This window comes from Gymnogyps californianus, chromosome 5 (genome assembly GCF_018139145.2).
Source record: "Gymnogyps californianus isolate 813 chromosome 5, ASM1813914v2, whole genome shotgun sequence".
Taxonomy (NCBI): Eukaryota; Metazoa; Chordata; class Aves; order Accipitriformes; family Cathartidae; genus Gymnogyps; species Gymnogyps californianus.
This window is the reverse complement of record NC_059475.1, coordinates 46,583,395-46,605,549: the sequence shown is the minus strand read 5'-3', so window position 1 is coordinate 46,605,549 and position 22,155 is coordinate 46,583,395. Positions and strand designations below refer to the sequence as shown.

At 53.9% G+C, this 22,155-nt stretch overlaps 1 protein-coding gene across 1 annotated transcript in view; it reads right to left on the bottom strand.

The window, feature by feature from the left end:
* Positions 1 to 19,767, bottom strand: part of TMEM63C (transmembrane protein 63C) — a 35,361-nt gene extending 15,594 nt beyond the window's left edge. Inside the window, exon 1 of the mRNA XM_050898011.1 lies at positions 19,707 to 19,767. The gene's annotated coding sequence lies outside the window, so the exon portion shown is untranslated. The remainder of the gene's footprint in view (positions 1 to 19,706) is intronic.
* Positions 19,768 to 22,155: the final 2,388 nt, after the last annotated feature.

Sequence of the window (22,155 nt, the reverse complement as noted above, 5' to 3'; positions counted from 1 at the left end):
GGCACCCTGGGACAGCAGGGGTTCTTCAGGGTGCTCTCATGACAGTCCATTAATAGTTTGTTGGGGGGGGGGGTCAAAATGGCAACCAGGTTGGGTCCCTAATGTCTCTTCCGAAAAGGCCCTGAGTTAGGATGTCTAGTACTTTTTAGGTAGATAAACTCAGAGGGCTGAAGACTCTGCTTAGGGGAAGACTGAGGTTACCGGTGTGGGGGGGAACAGATAGACAAAGAAGCATTGTCTTTGGAGGCCTTAAGCAATGAAATATAATTTTGAAGTTGGCTTGGTCCTTAGCAAGGGCTTTTATCAGATGACCTCTAAGGGGGCCCTTCCAACCGCAGTTATTCTATGTCCCTGTTCTTGGGGACTTGTGCTCCTGACAAGAACATCTTCTGGTCTGCCTGAAGTTTATAAGGAGTTATATGAGTGCCTTGCCCTGCAGACATGCTGAGACAGTATATTGTGACCAGTATACTGTGGCCAGTGCAAAGGCCACGTGAAGCCTCAGCATGCTTATTAACATGTACTTCTGCGAGCTTTATATTCAAGACACTGGGCATTCATTCCTCTCCCTCCTTTTTATCTATATTCCAGCCACAACTGGGACCCTGCTGCAGCCCCTGCAACCACCCAGTGACAGCTGATACTGCTGCAGGATGCTCACAGCCCACATGGGCAGGACAGAGGAAGAGGAGCAGGAGCCACGTCTGATTAAGCAATGGAGGAGGACGCAAACAAAGACAGCCAGCACCTCCAGGGACCTGGAGATACAAAGTGTTTATGGCGGTTTTTCCCATCAAGACCAAACAGGATCAACTCTTCTTCAACACCAAAGGAAACCTGATTGAGAGGTCCTTGGGGAGCACGGAGAAAGCACACACAAAATGCCTTGGCTTAGAAAGGGGATCTTCCTGAGCTCTACATGGATTTGCTTTTGTTGGGAAACATTTACTTCTGCTGTGTCAGTGTGACAGATGGGAGACTACAGTAGCACGTGGTTTTATGTGCAGTGCTGTAGCCTCAGCCCCTCTCTCTTAGACTGTGCAGCTTCCTGCTTGAGGAGATTAGTCCTGTCCTAAAGCTCCTGAGGAGCCCAGACACCCCCACCCTGCAGCTGAGCAGAGCGGGTAGGACGGGGGTGCTGGGGCAGGAGCTGACACAGGTTACACGTCTGAGACACTGACTTTCTTTGACCTCCTCGTCCAGGGACAGAAAAGACTGAGGAAGAGGGAGCTTTTCAAACACAGAGTTGACCAAAAAAAAAAAAAAAAAAAAAGGCTCTGACAGCGTGACAAATGCAATCAGGTGGACACCAGGGATTCCCAAGGGATTCTCAACCCAAGCTCTCAAGAGGGTTGAAGAACTTAAGAACTACTCTTGGTGCCTGCAGTTTCCAAATTAAACACAGAGAGATGGTGACTTGCTATTTTCTTCATTTCTGTGGTATAAATTCCAGCCCAGAGAAAAATCTCCACTGGAAGCCAAAGAGTGGCTGGGATGCTTGGACCAAGGCTATGAGCCCAGCAGAGCCTGAGGCTCACCCCACTCCCGGGTTAGGCTGGCATCTGGCTACCTGCATACATGCCTTGAAGGGATGTCAGAAGCCGCTGAACTACAGGCATCAAGATCCCCAGGACACGCAGACCCATGGCAGTCCCTGTGCATATGGTGCAGTGTCACCTGGGGCATGGGCTTCAGTGTCTGCTACAGATCTGCCCATGCTGCCTATAGCATCTTCAGTTCTCCTCGGAGATCCCTAGCCATATATGTATTGACCTGGCCAGTCCATGGTGTCTGGAGGCATCATAGCCCAAGCTGAGACAGCTGACCATTAGTGTGGCTTCCAAAAGAACTGCCAGGTCACCTGAGCTATGCTGATACTGCTCCATAGGGCATCTCAATAGACTTGGGGCTGAAGCACCATCCCTGCAGCCAGGTGTGAAGTGAGGGATGGGCTGGCAAAGCCTCCCTGTAGTGCCCTCAGACATGGCCTGCCTCCCAGATGGGGCTGGGACTCCCATACTTTGAGGCCCAGCATGGCCCCATTGCGATAACAACCCCTGAAGAGGGAACTCCAAGAAGGGGAGACCCGTGGGAAACGAGTGGGCCACTCTGTCAAGCAGCAGCTGTTTGCCCTGGCCCGCCTGCCTCCTGCTTGCCATCAGGCAGCTGTGAAACCACCTGGGCCACCAGGACCTCTGGCCCGGGTCAGCCCTTTCCTATGGAGATGCTCTCAATCTGTTCTCCCCATGTGCACGTCTCCCTCCCTCCCCTCCTCCCGTAAGCAGCAGAGCCATCACCATCTGGCATTTTCAGCTGCTAAATAATTCATTGCCTTTTTGTTAACAAGGAGCATGTCTCTCTGACCGAGGGAGCTGTTGGACCTTCAGCAAATCAACAAGGAGACTCTTAGCAACCTCTGAGTCCCTTCTCCGCCACCACCACTCCACTACCCAGCGGTAAGATCCTGCAGCTTGTTTCTAGGCACCATCTTCACGCTCGTAGGAGGAACATCCTGCTGGAGGATGGTGGGGTGAGGGGGATTTTCACAGGGATTGGTAGGGGTTGTCTTTCCCTATCAAGTCCTTGCTGCTGCCCCCTTCCCCCAGTAGCAGATATTTTGCTCCTGGTGGCCAAAAGCAATGGGTTCTTCCTGGAGATGGTGCTAGTATCTCCTGCTCCAAGCTCTCCTGCCCACAAGCCTCCCAAATGCAAGCCTTCACCCACCCAGCCCAACGGTTCCTCTCTCTCCACCCAGCATTGCTGTTTCAATGCCAGAGTCTTACTGCACAGAGAAATTTCAGGATCAGAAGACACCTGAAGCCACCAGCTTCTGTCCCCTCTCTCATAGGCACCTCCAACTGCGTTACCCAAAGTAGCCATCACATCATGCTCAGGCCTGTAACGCAGCCCTTGCGACCTATCACAGCTCCTCTGAAGCTGATCTCAGGCTCATTCTCCTGCCTTTTCCCTGGTCCCTTCACCCCCAGATACCCATGGAAACCCACCTCCAAATACCCAAACTGGTACTTTTCTAGACCATTTGTTCCAGCTAATCTCACCTTTTATGGTGCTGCTCTTAGAAAAGCTTATGCAAATTATATAGCTGCAGCGTTACCATTAAAATAACCATTGGGAACAACCAGCTAAAAGTAAATCATGTAAATGTTCTAGGAACAGCACATGCAGCAGAAACTGCGAGAGGAGATTTCTGCTCACGTGCACCAGGAGCAGCTTGAGCTCAGACCTGTAGGACATGTTCAACCTCCCTCCATCTGGAGGAGATATCTTACTTGGTATACAGAGTGAGAGATCACACAGACACTGTAGGTCAGACTTAAAGTCACTGTTAAAATACCTAAGCTGAATTTTCACACCAGATGTATGAGATATAATTCAGCATTTTGCAATACTCCGGTGACAGCACTCTGCGATCATATCTTAAAGGTCCTAACAAACCCCACAGCATTGCCAGACCAGTTCCTGTTCCCAGCTACGCCACTGCCATTGTGCTTTTCCCAATCTTTAAGAGTCAGAGGAGGAAATACTGTTGTGAATAACAGAGCTGGGTGGGTACCTTCACCTCCAGAAGGTGTTAGGAGAGTTTCCTGTTAGCTGTGTATGAGGCAGTGCCTCCAGATGCCAACCAGAGACAGGCATCCCTCAGAGCAGCCACTGTCCTGGAGGAGCGACAGCAACGGGCAAGTCAAGAAATACAGGAGCGGACAGGGTTGCAGCTGGGAAAATGAAGCAATAACATAGAGGCAGAAATTGTAATATATGGTCTACCCAATCTAGGTCTTACTTAGAGGAAAGATGCTAAAATAGGGTCAGAAAACACGTAGAGCAATAGAGAAAGGCAATCCTTCTTTCTCCTTTTTGTGATGGCTGTGAATGGACAGTGAATGTATGAGATTTGCCATTGAAAGTGATTTGCTGGATAATTTCTATGAAGCATTTCCAGTGTGTAAGGTTTGCCTTGAATATTCAGTGCCCTGTTTGTTTTGTTGATACACCAGCATATGCTTCTCCTCTCCGGTTGGGTGGGCACTAATCCAGAGAATCAGATTTCCAATTAAAAATAAGGCATGTCTTTTATGTGAATGCAATTTTTCAAAATTCATCTTTCCCTTGAAGCACCCTGCCAGCAAACTCATTTGTTAGGGGATTCACGGACAGCTGGAGTAGCAAAACACAAAAACAAAGTCTTGGGAGCGCTCAGATGACTAAGCTGGGCTTCTTGGCATGCCTGCGGTCACCCAGCCTCGGTGTCCCACTCAGGCAGGGAGGGGATTACTCATTTTGGCTGGCGGGTGGGCAGCCGGGGTGCAGGGCTGCTGATGGAGCTGCCCATGGCCATGTGAAGCCAGCAGAAAAGCCAGGCTGAGGAGCCAGACCATGTCTCCTAGAAAGCAAGCATCCCCACTACCTGACTGCCTCTGCATCCTTCTTCCTTCACAAGGAGATGTGTGCAGGCTGTGGGAGGCGAAAACAAGGACCGCCGTAATGGGAAGATCATGTTTGTGCCCTGGTGTGCTCAGGACCGGGCAGGGAGGTGAACCTCTGGCATCCCACCTTCTGGGACTGCAGTGACCGACCTTGCAGGACTGCAGTGACGAAGAGGCCAGGAAACTCGAGCCACTGCCACTGACTCAGCACGCCTAACGAACGACCTTGGGCTGGGAAAAGGCTCATCAACACCCTGCGCTGAGCTCAGCGCACACCCCAGCAGAGGCAGTTTTGGCACGAAAGGGCATGGTGACCTCTCTGTCTCTGTAGCTTGGTGCACGGGAGAACAGGCACACCATGGGCCACATCCATCCCTGAGGGGGACGAGCACAGAGGGGATGGGACCACAGACATGGCCCTCCAAAACCCCATGGGGGTCCAAGGCATTCCTCCCCGGCTCTCCCTTCACCCTTCCCTCTTAGAGTCATGGCCCCCAGGTGCAAAAAGCAGAGAGTCAGGCTGCTGGTGGCCTGCAAGGCAAGCAGGCATGGGGCAACAGCATCCCTGGGCAAGGCTCTTTGCACCACTTTCAGCATCTTCAGGGCAGGCGCCTGCACAGGAGACCAACCCCACTGTGACAGTGCCTACCTCCCCGGGGCTGTGACCCACAGACCCATGGAGAGTGGAGCCAAGGCGCTGGATGTGGAGAGATTGATAGCACAAACACTGATGCTGGTGTGAATGCTGTGCCCGCACCCTGCTAAGGCCACAGCACAGACAACCCACCAGCAGAAGACCCCGTCCCATCACCAGTAGGACAGCAGCTGCCTCACACAGGACATACACCATCCTGTCCCACTAGCCTGCCAGAAACCAGACGCACCTTCCAAACAAGAACCACACCACGAGCGGCCACCTGGCTGGTGGGCTATGGAGTGTCATGGTTTAACCCCAGTCAGCAACTCAGCACCACGCAGCCGTTTCCCCCTCCCCCTCCCAGTGGGGTGAGGAGGAGGAAAGCAAAGGAAAAAAAAAGTAAAACTCGTGGGTTGAGATAAGAACAGTTTAATAACTAAACTAAAATATAATGCTAACAATAGTAATAATGAAATATAATAATAATAGTAATGAAAAGGAATGCAACAAAAAGAAGGGGGGGGGGGAACAGTGATGCACAATGCAATTGCTCACCACCCGCTGACCGATGCTCAGTTAGTTCCCGAACCGCGATCCGCACTGCCCGGCCAGCTCCCCCCTGTTTATATACTGGGCATGACGTTCCATGGTATGGAATACCCCTTTGGCTAGTTCAGGTCAGCTGCCCCGGCTATGCTCCCTCCCAGCTTCTTGCACACCTGCTTGCTGGCAGAGCATGGGAAACTGAAAAGTCCTTGGCTTAAGATAAGCGCTACTTAGCAACAACTAAAACCTCAGAGTGTTATCAACATCATTCTCACACTAAATCCAAAACACAGCACTGTACCAGCTACTAAGAAGAAAGTTAACTCTGTCCCAGCCGAAACCAGGACAGGAGGCTGGGATCAGTAAGGTTTGGAGGCAAAGGACCACTTTGCAGCAACTGATGACTCCTAACAGGTATAAAACACCTGCTCAAAGGCTAGTTTTGTCATTGTCAATGAAGATATGATTACCCAGAGAGGTCAGGAGGACTCAGCAGCCAGTGTCCTTGTCCCCATATCACTCACAAGTGACCACACATGCCGGGGTGCTCATGAGGATGGTGAGTATGAGTATGGGAGCAAGTGGGATCAATAAGAAAATGAGTGTGAGTGCATGGCTGAGTAAAATAAACCTGCTTAAAGACGGTGTAAATAAACATCACCTTCCCCACCCATAAGCTCTGGCATTGCTCTCCCACTGAGGGACACGAATGCCGCCAGGCTCACTGCCAGCCAGGGCAGGACGGTGAGGGGGAGTGGCTGGCCCATGAGCCCACCCAGGCCCTGGGGATGCAAACCCCATGGTGAGCCCCTTCCCCTCAATGGTAAGCCTGCCTTTGGCACCGCTGCTCCCGTCCCCAATGCTTCGTGTGTCCCCCGGCCCTCTGGGAGCTTCCCACAGAAAGGGATGGTGCGGTGGCACAGGAACCCACTGTGAGCAACCACATGGGCAGCAGAATGAGGGAAGAGGCTTCTGTTCCTGGGACAGAAAATGTGTGTCCTCCACGCTCTCCTCTCCTCACCCACCACTCCCAACCTGCCCCACCAACACTGACCATCTAAACAACGTAACTCATCAGGAGGGCGAGACTGTGACCCCATTTTGGGGAGCCAAACAAGTTTTTCTGCTCTCAGGAGTGGCGGTTTGCCACCACCTTTGGGAAACCCTGTGCAGGGTCATGCTGCCCCAGGGACTTGCCTGAAACCAACACAGCATTTGACAGCAAATCCGTCCCCTGCCACATCCCCCTGCGGTGGCTGCCACATGGCCCCCAGCTCCCTGCCCTCCCCTTCTTCCCTGTCACCACCATGCAGACCCAGGGTGGCTGTGTTTTGGCATTGGGACAGACGAAGCTCCATGTATGAGGTTTTTGAACAAGAAGGTGTCCCAGCCCCCAGCGGGGCTCTCTGCAGGATGATGTTTGTGGTCTTCCTCTGTGGTACACCAGCCACCTGCACAAGCCCCTTCTCCCGGACGGATGCTGTGGACCAAGCAGGACAGCGCTGACTCACTGCAGCGCTCCTCGGCATGAGAATAAAGCCAAACCTCAGGCAACCAAGAACAAACGGTGCTTACGGTAAGATCTACAGCCAAAGAGGTTTGTTTGGGCCGGCGTGTGGGAGACACTGTGCGCAGAGCAGCTCTTCTCCAGCGCCTCCTCCACGCATGTGCGAGCCAGTGGCTGCTGGAGCCAGCGCATGGCGATTGGGAAGGAAGAACCGGAGCGGAGTTTATTCGTTCCACCCCCAGCCCTTTTTGCCACATTTGACTAAGCTGCCACTGCAGGCTGGCTCTAACCCGTGTTTGGTTTATATTTCAATATCCCACTGTGCACACAGCATGCTTAGCCCCTCAAACTGCACTTTGTGTGTGCAAAGCACTGAGCAAACATGAGCTAATTGGGCTGCAAGCTTCCCAGGCAGGGGCCCATCGCTCATTCTGCGTTGTGCACCCTTGTCCTCTGATAACGCTTAAATCAATGCTCTTCAGCACAAAGGATTACCTGAGCCAGGCCCAGCCCAAGCGCAGGGCAGGGAGCCGCTGGGCTGCTGGTGGGCGATGACTGGGAGCAGAGAGCCAGGAAAGGTGGCTTATAATAAAGATGGGGACAGACTTTTTAATAGGGTGTGTAGTGACAGGACAAGGGGTAATGGTTGTAAACTAAAAGAGGGTAGATTTAGACTAGATATAAGGAAGGCATTTTTTACGATGAGAGTGGTGAAACACTGGAATAGATTTCCCAGAGAGGTGGTAGATGCCCCATCCCTGGAAACATTCAAGGTCAGGCTGGACAGGGCTCTGAGCAACCTGATCTAGTTGAAGATGTCCTTGCTCATTGCAGGAGGGGCTGGACTACCTCACCTTTAAAGGTCCCTTCCAACCCAAACTTTTCTATGATTCTATGAAAAAGCCAGGGCTGACTGTGGGGGACGGAGACCCCACTTGCTCACAAGTGGGAAAGGGCCAGGGAGTCATCCCAGGGCTCTCGGTTAACATACAGACGTGCACACGCACGTACATTCAGGAAAACAGTATTTTAGGAAAACAGTAAAGAGACCCCCTGGTACCACCAGGTCCCTGCTCCGAGCTGGGATGCTGAAGGCTGTTCACAATCCCCAGAGCAACCCCCACGCTTGCAATTAATTAACGATGATACGCGCAGATGAGGACAACTCCCAGCCCCTGCTGCCTGCATAACTGAGGGCCACTGCAGCAGCCAGCCCTAGGGAAGGGCTTGAGCTTCCCCGCAAAGGGTACTCCCAGGTTGCTTATTGCCTGCCAGCTCCAAGACCACAGCATGCTGTGCCCACGCACAGCCAGCCCAGCACCAGCAGCTCCCATTTGGCATCAAAGGCCAAGGAAGGCACCTCAGCAAGGCTGCAACGCTGGTGGGACATCGGGCATTTACAGGCAGATTGCTTCTTCCTCCACCCAGGTAACAGTGCTCAAACAGAGGAGGATTTTAAGGCCTCTGTGAAGGAAAGTGCCACCTCTGCTGGGAAAAACACTCCCTCGTGGAAACCTACATGGAAATCAGGAGCAGCTGTGCTGTGGTCGGGGGCCAGCCCGAAGCTGTCACTGTGGGTCACAGGCATCCTTCACAGTGCCACAAGGAGCCAGGAGCACTGTGGTCCCTGGAAATGGGAGAAAAGGCAGGATGGAGATAGGGGAAAAGGCAGCTCTTTCCTCCCCGAGTCCCTTCCGCTGGTTGGGGAGCAGGGAGCTGTGGGAGATGGAGAGGAGAGTGGGAGGTTTATTTGCTGCCTTTTGTAAAGCCACCTGCTGCAGAGAGACTGTCAGCCATGGAAGCAGCCAGCACAGCTACAGCCGTCACCAGTGAGCAGAGGGAACCTCACTCCAGGGCAGAGGGAAGGAGAAGACTGGCAAGGAGAGGACCTGGGCTGTGCACGAGGGGAATGCAGACCAGGAAGTCCAATACTGCACTGCTTGGACCAGGCAACTCTGGTGGCTTTGCACCTTGGTGTCCTGCCAGGCTGGGATGGCATGGCACGCTTGGGGATGGCAGGGACCTCACTGCTAAGCTGGTGGAGAAAGTGGGCGCATTTCAAGTCCCCTGCGCAGTTGCTCTCAGCTGCTGAGCTCCAGCCAGCCCTCCTCGCAGCTGATGTATGCAACCCTGCTGTGCAATGGGGGGTGAGCACAGGTGCATGGCAGGCTAGCAGGGGTCTGGCACCCATGCTGCTGGGCTCAGCTCTGCTCCACTCCAGCCTGCTGCTGCCTGACAGGGACCTGGGGGCACCCAAGCACCGTCACCCCACAGCCTCCCAGGGGCCAGTATAAGGTGGGCAGCGTCATGCTTGTCCCGTTGATCCCCTTCTCCTCGGGCCACCGGTGCACCTCCCTCTGCACTGCTCTGGGGGACGCCTTGGCACCTGGCTGCTGCCAGCCTCCCCTCCTTCACTCCTTCCCAGCTTCAAGCAGCCACAATGTCCCCCACAGCTGATTCTGCTGCAGGAGCAAAGAAACAGTCCTGCCCTGCCCAGCTCCCCTCTCTGCAAGCATAAAAGCTCCTTCCTGAGACCATGGGGTTACAACACTGTACACACACACACACACACACATAAAATATGATTTTAGAGCATCTGCAGAGCTAGAACATTTCTATTGCCTGTGCTCGGTGCCAGGAGCAGAGCGAGGTTTGGGCTGCAGCAGGAGCCCACAAGCACACCGCTCGCCAATCCTGGCCCCGACGAGGCTTTCCTCCCACCTCTGCCCAGCTTCCAAGCAGATTTGGGTAACACCAGATGACCAGGATGAATCACGCCGCCCTGGGAGCGTGGGAGCTGGCAGCTTAGCGAAGGCTCCAGCACCGTCGGGTTGCACAAGCGGGGATGGCCCCAGCAGCCGCTGCGCTAGCTGCATCCAGCCGTGCCAGAAGGATTAGCTCTAGCATACCGGTTTGAGTCAATAGCGCTTCAAAGGGAAGGGGAAGCCTTTGATGGTGAACACAGGGGCCTGCAATGGGAGGACAAGGAGAGAAGGTACTCTCCAAGGCCTGGCTCAGCCACCTCTGTCCCCTGGGGATGCATCCATAGGGGACTCACCAAATCACCACCTATCCCCCGGTGTGCAAGCAAATTTGGTCCTTGAAAAGGAGGAGGGAAGAGACTGAACCCGTCTCATAGTCTCAACACCAGATTGCGCTGCCTTTGCCTGAACCATGGGCCAGCCATCTGCCCTCCCACCAAATCCTGCCCCTGCGCAGGGCCAGCCCAGCGGTGCTTTTTGCTGGGGCAGCAGAGGGAGCATGCAGTCGGTCTCCCCCGGTCGCTGGGGCACACATCCAGCCGCCTCTGCAGCCCACGCAGCCTTCAGGAGAGATTAGAGGAAAGCTGCTGCTGCTGCTGCGGTCGGGAAGGGAGGCGGCTCTCCCAGGCACACATGGAACTGCAGACCTGCGGCTCTGCAAAGCACCGACTGTTCCAGCCTCCTCCCAGTGCAATGGGTGCTCATGCGCGCCAACAAGACAGCTCGTCCCCATCACTCCCATCGCCCCTGGGGAATTCCCCTTGCCCAGGACACTCAAGCACGGCCCCAGCCACGTACCTGCCACAGGGCAGAGCAGAGCCAAGCAGAGCAGAGCAGACAGCCCATCACACCCACCAGCCTGCTCTCGTCTCCTCCATGGAGGGGACCTGGGGAGTCAAATGGCCCTGGAGCATCAGGGGTAAGGGGGAAATCATGGGGCTGTTGGGATGGGCACGTCGGTGCATCCCAAGCCAGCGGGAGTGGGGACAAGATGCATGGCAAGGACTGGGGTTCAGGATCCACCTCGATGCACACCTACCGCCGCAGGCGGGTGGCCCAGCACACAGGGGTGAGCCGGGCACAGACGGTCAGCATGCAGCCTCTGCTGTGCCAGTGCCGCAGGCTGGCACTGCCTGCACCCACCGCGCTGCCTTTCTGCCCCGCTCTGGCTGTGCCCACCAGCCAGCAGCTGCTCACGGCCAGCACAAGGGGTGTCGGGAGTGATGGATATGACAGGAAAACACAAGAAATGGTTTCTTTCCCTTCAGGCAGAGAAGGAAGTGTCACATCTGGATATGTACAGCAGCCAGGCTGGGAAAGGGACAAGGCATCAGGAGGAAAGAAGCCATGGGCCGGGAGGCGCAGCATCGCCCAGAGGATGCGGTAAGACAGATGGCAGATTTGGCAGCAGGGTGGTCATGGAGCGACCTGCAAGCTCTTCCCACTGCAAGAGCAGGCGACACAACACTGCGTAGGGGCTGTCAGCCCAGCCTGGCAGGTTTGGGGGCGGGTTGCATCCTTTCAAACATGCCACATCCAACAGCCAGCATCAGAGATGCTCCATGGGCAAGTAAGCCTTGCAAAAATGCTATCTGGGATCAGGGGAAAATGGGAAAAAAGATCAGGATGGCAAGTTTTAGGGGCAGGGAGGCACAGAGATTGTCCCTGGTTTCTCTGCACAAGCCTGCCTTCCCTGCACATGGGGCCACACAGCCAGGCTGGTGCTCAGGGAAGGGCTGGCAGCCCCTGCGCCGCTCTGCCCACCCTGCTGGCAGCGCGGGGTCCGCAGGCAGCCACCCCCTGCCCTTCACAGCATCACTGCTCACATGGAAGAGAAAAGGAAAGGAAATGAAACATGAAGTGCTGCAGCAGATGGCTGCAAAAGGTGCCTCCCCAAGCCCGTGTCCCCTTGTCCTTCCAGGGCGCTTTGGGCACAGCAGCGCCAGCACCAGGAATACAGCCGGCCGAAGAGATTTGGGGGCCCGGGCAGGGAGCAGTGTCCCAGCAACAGCCACTGCAAGCCTCTCCACAGCCCAGCAGCTATTGAGGCCCTGCCACAATTAGCAGGAATCAGACAGGCTCTGTGTCCATTTTGGGAGAGATGCTCGGGGATGCAGCATTGATACAGAGGGGTTTTCACAGTGGCTGGGTGTGCTGGCCCAGCCCCGGCCCAGGCTCCTGCTTTCTGCCTGGTTTTGGATATGCTGTTCTCCCTGCCTGCATCCCCACCCAGCGCATCCCAAACCTGCCACCGTGAACGCTGCTCTTGCCTGGCTGGGCTGGCCCTGCAGTGAGCGCACCGAGATCCCGTACTCGGCCTCTGTGGTACCAACAAGGCAATTACTAAATGAGTGAGGGTCTCCACCTCCTCATCCACTACGTGGTTGATGTAAGGGGCAGTTTGGTGCACGCTGTGCTGCGTAGCTGCCGTCCCTGCTCTGGGAAGCATCTCCCCACCTGGAAACACAAAGAGCGTCCAGCCAGTTTCAGAAAACCCAAGGTGAGAGTGCACGAGACCTCAGCACAGCTGCTGCCTCCCAGCCTGGCTCCCTGGGGCAACCAGAGCTTCCAGTAAAGCATGGGCACGTCCCACCCTGAAATACCCCTCTGCTTCACCAGTGCCAGCGCTGCACCTGCACTTACTAGAGACAAAAAGCTGTGCAACTGCAGATACTGCGGAGGCTCCAGCTCATCCTGACATCCCTGTTCCAACCACAGCCCCAGGAGGGTGAGCAGAGCTCTGCACAGGCACTCAAACCCTCCTCCAGAGCAGCAGGGATCAATATTTAAGTGATGCTGAATCCCGCATTGTTGCCTCTTCCCTGGGCATACCTGCAGGACACATAGGTCTCCAAATCCTGCCTGGCTGCTTTCCAATGCTTCTCCTGGCAGCACAGCTCCATTGCAGGGCACATGGAAGTCATGCTGGAGGGAGGGGACCAAAAAAGGACCACAAGCCAGGTGTGAGGAGCCACAGGAGGGCACTGAGAAGGCTCCTCCTAATGCTCAGCATGGCACGGAGAGACCCTGTGCTAATTGAGATGCAGGTGCAGCCTGAACCTGAGAGCGGGCTCCAGCGATGCCACTGGTGCTGCACAGAGCACCAGGCTGGCCACGCACACGGGCATGGCCACAAAACCCAGCTACGTGGATTAGCTCTGTTCAATGAGGGAGCAAGATACCATCCTGCTGACACAAACGCACTCCCCGCTTCCCACCTCTTGACCAAGGTGAGCTCCGGGGAATGGAGAGCTTTCCCCAGCATGTTCAGGGAGTGGGCAGCCAGCCTGCAGCACCGAGAGCAGGATTGGACCCGAAGCTCGGCAGGTCCCATCACATCCCTGTGCACCCCTTCTCCTGCCCCAGGGGATGGGGATGGGGAGGACATAGTGCTGGCACAGCGGGCTCCCACGGGCAACCGGGGAGGTGGAGGGACATCCTCAAGCATCGCTCCCAGCTGGGACTTTAAAGGCTATAGATGTAGAGAAACTTATTCTGCCCCCAAGATATTTTCCACAAAAAATCCCAAGCCCAAAGAAATGTAGAGGGAAATCCCTTCTCTGCTGAAACCAACTGCAACATGCCTTTCACGAGGGCCAGAAATTTACCTCCTCGTTATGGAGGGAAAGAAACTCCTGAAGTTTGACTCTGTGCAGGGGCTGTCCAAATAAACATCTGACCCCTCAGACGTAGCTGCCGGGATGAAGGAATCCTGAAACCTAATGATTACCCCAGAACACACGTAAAGCTGTAGTCATGACAGTGTACGTACATACCCAAGACAAGGCTTAGGGCATAGCCATAGTTTCTATAAGTCCAGTTACTAAAGTTTTGCATAGCTAGGTTTATCCAGGCCAGTGTGTAGGATATCAGAGCACTGTATTTGCAGAAACATCCATCCCCTGACTTTCCTGCAATGACTGAACTAACCTGAAAGTCTTTCAAATGCACCATTCTCAGGAGGTGGGCCAGCCACTGCAGCTGTTATTAGCAGTATTCGCTTTGTTGGGGGGGGGGTTTGTTTCTGAACAAGGAAGAATTTGATGAAATTTCATGGAAGAAAACACAAGAAATTAAAAACTCGAATGAAAGAAAATTAAACTTGATGAAAACCTCGCAACAGAAAAATCCAATGAAACTGCCTGATGAGAAGATTAGCAGCAGTGTAATATGAAAGGAAAAAGCAATAAAAAGGTCTTGGAACCAGAACAAATGAAAGAATTATGACTTTTGGAAATATATACCTGACTTAAAAGTAATCAGATTTTGTCTGAACTAAAACTTTTTAAATTAAAAGACAGCCAATTTAAAACTGGAAGTTCTAACAACCTACATGCTAAGACCTCAGGTCACTTCTATCAGTGAAAAATAAGTCAGTAGAAATTCATGCAGTATGTCCTTGCTGCCAGATCTGCTCAGTGGCTGAGCACTTGGAGCTAAAGCCTGATGAACTACAAAAGTGGCTCTGACAGCAGCAACCTTTTTGAAAGCAGAAGGAAAAAAAAAAATTTCAATTAATTTAGTATACTGATTAGTTTAGTCAAAGTTCAGAAAATTACTGCAGGTTAACGCAGGAAAGTCTGGTTCCTTTTCCAAGCCCAATGAAGAGGAAGTGTGAGAGGATAACCTTTACTAGTTCTGGATTCTTAAAAGCCAGAAATAATCAGGTTATATCACTGGTTGTATTTTACGTCTTCTATAATAAAATTCTGTTCCTACAATATAGTATTATAGTAATACAATATAGTATAGCAATATAGTATTGTTAAATTAATTACACATACAAATAATGCTTTCATAAACATTCTTTTTTCTTTTGTGGACCCCTACATTTTAAGTAGTTTTATTTAACCAACTAGAAACCATTTTTTAAATGGTTGCTTTCTTCATTTTGAATTGGATTTCATTTTCTACTGAAATACAGCTGGACCAAATTTATAATAAATAACGAAGTGATATCTAATAAAGAAATGTGTCACCATTTTCTAATGCAAGAAATATAGACATTAAGAATCTAAATAACTGTATGTTACACTGTAAACCCATTCACTTAAGCATGGTGCAGCCTCCTGCTCAGCCCTAAGCACCACAACATAATCATCACCGAGAATCAACTTGTCCTTAGGAAAAGAGCAGAAGTGTACAAACACAGCAAGATTAAAACTAGGTACTTAGGTCGTGGCTTTCTGATCATTAATTTAAATCGTGACTTTAATCCATCCATCCTACTCAGCAGCAGGTCAAGAGCCAAACAAGGCGCAGATCAAACTTATTCTGAAGTCTATGAAGTTTGGTTCGTTTTTCTGCCATTTTTGCCATTATACTTCCCTTCCACATAGTTCTGCCATCTGTGACCTCTCCCTGAGAAAAGCAGCCCAGAAACACAGGGAACGGTGCCTGTCCCCAGCCTGGAGCCTGCAAGCCCTGGGAGTGTCTTACTGGTGTAGAAACCTTCAGACCGCTGCTTGCAGGCTCAGGGGAGCTAGGCAAACCTCCATACTTCTGGTCATTTCTCTAAGGCTGCCTTGGGGATTATCTCATGGTGACCGAATTTGTCAGAAGATAGGACAAATAATCACAGAAGTGTTGAGGCTGAAGGGAGATCATCTAGTCCAGCCTCCCTTCTCAAAGCAGGGTCAGCTAGAGGAGGTTGCTCAGGGCCATGTCCAGGCAGGTTTTGGATATCTCCAAGGATGGAGACTCTGCTCCAAGCCGGAGCCATGCCAAGAAGACCGTCCCAATCTGCTGTTGCAACCAGGTCCTCCAGCCAGGTGGGTCCCAAGCCCCAGGCTACTGGGGGCTGTGCCAGCGCCGGCTGGGATCCTAGCTGCGCTGGTGCCCTGTGGCCCATGGTCGGCCACTTCCAAGCCTCGTGAGTCACCCCTCAGCTTGCCAGCCCTCACTCAATGTCTCAGCACCTTAGCCTGTGCCACTTCCATGGCCTGTCATCCTAGCGTGGGTCATCTTGCTGCGTGGGTAGCACAGCAAGGGGACTCCTCTGGCAGGGTCACCTTGGCTTGGCCAACGCAGGGTCCCCAGGCCTCGTCTCAGGGTACCATGGGCTCACTTTGGGCCACAGCTGGGAGCTGCTCCCCAGCTATCCTTCCAAACCTGAGGTTTGCCCTAACTCTCCCATCTCTACCTTCTCTGAATTTTGGTCTCCCCTAGCCCATCCAATGCAGTACATCAAGGGCCTCGTTGTCTCAGTCTCCATCACCTCCGCCCAGCTGCCTCCTACCACCAACTCCCAGCTAACAATAAAGTGCTCCCCGGTGAAGCAGGGCCAGAGCCCCTTCCTCTCTCTGTTAGGAGGAACTCAAAATTACATGACAGCATATTTTTCCACCTCTCACAACCTGCCTTTTAGCACTTGGGAGTGCAGTGGAGCTTGGCTCGTTGAGATCCTGCCTTCCTCTCAGCTCACCCACAATCTGCAGATGACAAGACACAAGATGTTGGTGCTGCGGGTGGGGGAATCAGGTCACCCAAAGCTTTCACATGCTCCCACTGAACAGGAGCACTGAGCCTCTCTGCTTTGATACTCCATTTTAAACACATCTTTATTTGAGATCAAACTACAACAGCATAGAAGCCCCTCCTTTGTCAAAATGGTACCCACAGCTTCTCATGGGGACTCTGCTGGGAACTGCCCAACTGATCCCGGTGTTGAAATGCTTCCGTACCATGGCATTCATGCTCCCCAGAGGCTGGGCAACATTACAGTAATTTCAATTAGGAAGGCGATTTCTCAGCCAAAGAGGTTTTCTCTGCAGCCCTTAGCATGGCTGCAGCTCTTATGCCAACACAGCCATGCACTAAGAGAGGGCCGTACTGGGACAGGCAAGGCAGGACAGCGCTGGGGCTTAGGTAACCACCAAGATGAGTCATAAAAAGTGAACCTGGTGAGGAGGTGTAAGATTGAGCGATGGCTGAACCGCCAGAGAGATGAGGGTGATGCAGGGACCAGGGCAGCGGGCTGGGAGAGGGGAGCCCATGCCCCGCGCCAGGCTGCTCCACCCCACCTCCCCCTGCCTCTGCCGAGAGGCCCTGCAGGACCTGCCATGCCCAGCCTCACCCATTAACCAGCAACAATAGTGGCCTGGGCGATGGGAAGGGCTGTGCATGGCTACCTGGCCAGGGCTCTCCCATTGTTGCTGTAATGGTGTGAGCAAACTGCCGCCATTGTCCCCACCTAATAACAAGGTGTGTTTGCAGCCTAATTACCAATCCCAGCTACATTTGAAGCAATAACTTCAAGTCAGCTTTTAAAAGATGTTTAGGTATCTTAAAGTGCAGGTAGATGCCAAGTGGGATCCTCAAAAGCTCGAAGACCTCTTGTCGTTGAGGGATCTGATAGCTGGTTAGGGACTGAATGTAATCAAGCCATGGCTGAAGGAAATCGGGACTGGAGCTGCTTCTCCTGAAATAATCTCAAAGCAAAGCTGCTTTTGCTCTGAGTGCAGTGCATCAGCAATGCAATGTTTTCTTCAAACTTAGGGCTAACTACACAAAATATATTTACAGCAATTAAAGTAGGTAAGAACTGTTTCACCAAATGCAGAAGTGACAACAGTAGAAGGCTTTGGTGTTTATAGGACTCATGGAGGAGTCAGCATTTGCACAGCACGCTGATGTTTGCCTAAGAGTTTAGGTGACTGATTAGTTTAATATCAATTGAATTCACTTGTGGGTGTTAGAAATATTTCTCCCTCTCCTTGCTGCTTTGGGAAAGCTCTCACTGTCTGTTAAGACGGGAGTATTTCCTGCAAGGAATATTTTACAGCAGTGACATTCCTCCTTTTACAACTCTGCAGATGTAGGCTCTGAAGCTGTGCTGAAATCTGCCTTACTTTCCCTTGGGCCAGAAGCCTCTGCATGGAAGGAGGACGGTATTTACCTGCGAAGGCCTACACACACCCCTGACCAGCATCCCCAGCAAGCACCGCTATTTCTGTCTCTGTTTGCAGGACCACCCTATGCTTACCATTGTCAGCAGCCAGCAAACCAGGGATGAACTAGTTAACCTCAGGAAAAGCTTTGAAGAGGAGAGTAGCTACAGAGTAATTCAAGTGTTATCATGCAAAAAAAAAAAAAAAAGAGCTGAAAGGCATTTGGACTGACTTGCAGGAGACAGGATGCTGCCATGGGAAGAAGGCAGAGGTTTAAGCTTACAGGGAAGCCAGAAAAGCCCATATGTGCTATAGAGTCAGAGGCTGCAGGGGTGCCGGCAGCCTCCCCGCTTTTATTTATTACTTATTTGTTTGCCAGTGGCTGTTTGCCAGACTACTTAAGACAAATCCTTCCTGAAAGAGCTGCTTCTGCTTCCCTCTCCATCTGCTGCCCAGCCCTGACCACCACTTTGCAGGGTAGCAGGGAAGGCAGCGAGGCCAAGGTTCAGGTCTGGTCTCAGGGCCAGTCTTTCTGCCTTCTGCTTTTTCCACACTTTCTCCTCCCTCCCCTCTGAACAAATACCGCAAACCACTTCAACAGCACCTTTTATCCCAAATGGCACATTTTGCCATCTCTCTGCTGCTCAGACAGGCAGCCTGACCTGTCACACAGCATCGTAAAACCCCAACGTGGGGCAAGGTGCTTTCTCACACCTCGTTTGCCCACCCAGCTTTTCCCTAACCTCTTGTTCCCCCCTGAACTCTCTGAAAGGGGAGAAGGCAGGCATGTACATCAGTCCTGGAGATGGTGGCTAAACAGTTAAAAGGAAAAAGATGTTCATGCAGAAATAACATCTGCCAGCCAGACAAAGGTCTCTCTCTTTCTCCTGGATAGCACCCATTCTGTTCAGGAGGTTTCTGAATTGCAAACGCACTGTGCAGCACCGCTGCTGCTAGAGAGGATGGGGAAGCAAGCGAGGGAGAAGGGCGGGCCTTGATCCATGGACAAATCTGGATGAAGTTGTAAATTGGGGGAGAGCAGCTCGGCCAGAGCATTAGATCATCCTGACCTAACAGCCCTTTCAGAGTCATCAGTCTCTCAAAGCTGGAGGGAGAAATGGGGAGAGGCTCCCCCTCCTCTCCCCTGCTAGCACGAAGCGTTTCTAACACCGTCAGGTGTGGCTCCCGGAAGGAGGATTCTGTGGCCAGGATGACGTGGGGACCAAGCACAAGCCATGGCATGACACAGCGGTGGGACGACATTTTATCTCGCATCAGAGGACAGCAGCACAGGCCAGCGCGTGTGCACTGGGAAAGGACACCGAGGGGCTGGGGCTCGCTCCCTGCTTCTGCTGCTGACTTACTCCAGCAGCCCAGGGAAGCCCCCGCACCTCGCTGGGCCTCAGCCGCCCATCAGGCAGGTGGAGACGAGCATTAGTTAAAGCCACTTTGGTACGTGGTCCAGAACGAGGGCAGGAAAACAGCGTCTAAACAGAGCTACGTACCCAGAAATCTCCCACAACAACAAACCAAACCCACCACCGCATCCCGGACCCGCATAGCCCGCCCGAGCTATACCCGGGTGTTGCCCAACGCGGTGCTGGCACACCCACCCAGGGGGTCGCACAAGCATCCCCCAGCGCAGTCCCAAAGCCAGGCCCACCCGGGAGGCACAGCCAAGCACGGGGGGACCGGCATTAGCCCCACGCACGGCGCGGCTTCCTCCCCACCCCAATCACCCCACCGGCAGGACTCCCCCCCCGACCCGTCCTGCACCCCAGGAGCCGCCTCAGTCACCCCTCGCTTGAGCCCCATTGCCCGCCGGGCCCCCCGCCCGCTGCCGCGGCCGGCGCCGGCTGAGCCCCGCAGCCCGGACCGCGGCTCCCGCCCCGCCGCCGCCGCCTCCCGCCCCGGACTGACCTGCTGGGGGGGTCCCGGCCCCGCTCCGCTCCGGGCCCCGCGCCCGCCGCCGCGCCGCGCCCGCTGCTTCCCTCCTCCCCTTCCCGCGGCCCTCCCCGCGCCGCCCGGCCGCGGGCTGTCCGGCCCCGGCCCCGGCAGGGGAAGGGGAAGGGGAAGAGGCCGGGGCCGCCGCCGCTCCGCCCCCCCGCCCGCCCCGCTGCGGCGGAGAGGCCGCGGTCCCCGGGCTGCTCCCCGCGCCTCACCGATGCTCGGGCGCCGGAGCCTGCGCTGCCGGCCGCCGGGCCGAAAAGCGGCCGGAGCTCCGGGCCTCGCGGGGGAAGCCGCCTCCTGGCCCGAAGCGGGGGCGGGCAGCCCCCCGCCGCGCTGCCTACCGTGCGCCCCGCGGCATCCGTGCGGGGAGGAGGGGGCGAGGCAGCGGCCGGCGGCTCCGCGGCGGCCCCGGCCGCTCCGGCTCTCGGTACGGGGAGCAGGCGGGGAGCTGCCGGCAGAGCGCCTGGGTGCGGGGTCTGCGCGTCTCAGGCTATTTCTGGGTCTGAGGCTGTGCCCGCCGCATCAGCCTCTCCGAGCAGCTTCTGCGGCGCTCGGGCTCCTCGGGATGGCTGCCCGGGCGTGTGCCACAGGGGGAGAGGGGAACGGGCCTCCAGAGCAGTCAGCCAGCGCAGTGGGGGCACACGAGGGGGTCAGCCCCCCAACACAGCGGCAGGGCCAGGTGGATGGGTGCATTTGAGACCTCAACAGTATTTGCAAAACCTCTCCTGCTGATGCAGCATCGCTCAGTTTGCTTGGCAGGGGTGGTAGCTAAGAAACTTCCTAGGGGTCTTATTTCTGGAGAGCAGCCATGCCTTCCTGCCTTCAGGAGTGACCGGCAGGTGGGACAGGGACCTGAGTCACCAAGGTGCAAAGGGGCTTTGAGAGCCAGGTTTTCCTTAAGCATCCCACCCTGCTCCCCATCTCTCCAACCCATGAGGATGCAGGCAGCGCAGCGCGTGCTGGAGAAACGGCCAGCAGCACACCCAGGGGTGTGGTACTGGGTGTCTTGCCCGGCCACCGGTGTTCCCAACCCATCATCAGGGACACACCTGCAACTGGGCTACTAGGGAACAGCCACCAGAATGTGACTGCAGGGAAGTCCCACTGACATCCCAAGTGCTTCACTGCTACTGCCTCATATGGGGGGCCTGGGGTCCCACATCTGTGGCTTCTCCAGATGCTGAGTAAACAGTGTTGCTCAGCAGCATCCTCTGAAGGCTCGCTTGGGCTCATTTCATCTCTTTTGGGCTGAAGAAGCACAATCCAGTGGCTAAGCCCCTGCCATTTAAAGGACCTTCCAGTCTGACAAGCACAGCTATGAAAGTCACCGGGAGAAGCATCAGGGAACCAAAACATGTAATGATCTGCCAGCCAAGAACCTCCCTTCATGCTGCAAGTGGAAATACGCTGGCACAGCTCACGGACCATGAGGAACCAAGGGGTGAAAAACAGGTGTCTCCCATAGTCTCCTTCCTTTTTTTTCAGGCTCCCCAAGGCTGAGGTAGCACTCAGCTGATTTCTGCTCTGCTGGAGCATGGTGCAGAGCACAGGTGGGCTACAACGTAATGCCTTTTGATAAAACTTTAATATAAATGAGACCTTTATGCCCGACTGGTGACTTCTAGGAGCTACCATAGCCCAAACAACACATGCCTAAAACTTTAGAGAACAGCTGAACAAAAAAAGATTTCCAACAGATTTCACTGCCATCTCTTTCAGCCCCAGCAATATGTATGATGTGGAGAAGTCACGCAGCTTGCCCCCTCATTCCAGACAAGCCAGCGCCAGTCCTACAGCATCACCGAGGCTTGGAGACCTTGACTACTGCCTTGCAGCAGGTGACACTGTCTGCCTCAGGAGAGAGCAGAGAGAGGACTGTGCCGGCTTAGTACAACATGTGCTCTGCAAACGCTGAGCAACAGGGGCTTGTGGGAGAAACAAATCTGTGGGGATTTTCTAAAATGCGTTGTGATTGTGATCTGCCACTGGGTCCCCAGTATTCGATAGCCTACTTCTCAGCAAGTGCAGACTGTGTTTTTCATAAGCCATGGCTTCTCTGACCTACTGAACTGGAAACCAATATGCTCCATCACTTAAACTGGCAAATGCTGCTGGGAAATCTTAACTTCTGAGCAGAGCTGGCAACTTTGCTGCTGGTGAGCTGCCCCAGTCCCAAAGGAGTGAACACCCGCTCCCCCTCCCTTGGCCTGCCAAGACATCAGGGATCACACAAAGCTGGGCAAACCTAACCGGTGCGTAAGCCATTCCCTGGAGATACTTGTTTCTTCCTGACTGTGGCCCAGACTGTGCCTAGCTGGAATAGAATAGAATAGAATAGAATAGAATAGAATAGAATAGAATAGAATAATAAACCAAGAGGGAAACACAGAGGAGTCCAAACAAGGAGAAAAACTCCTTC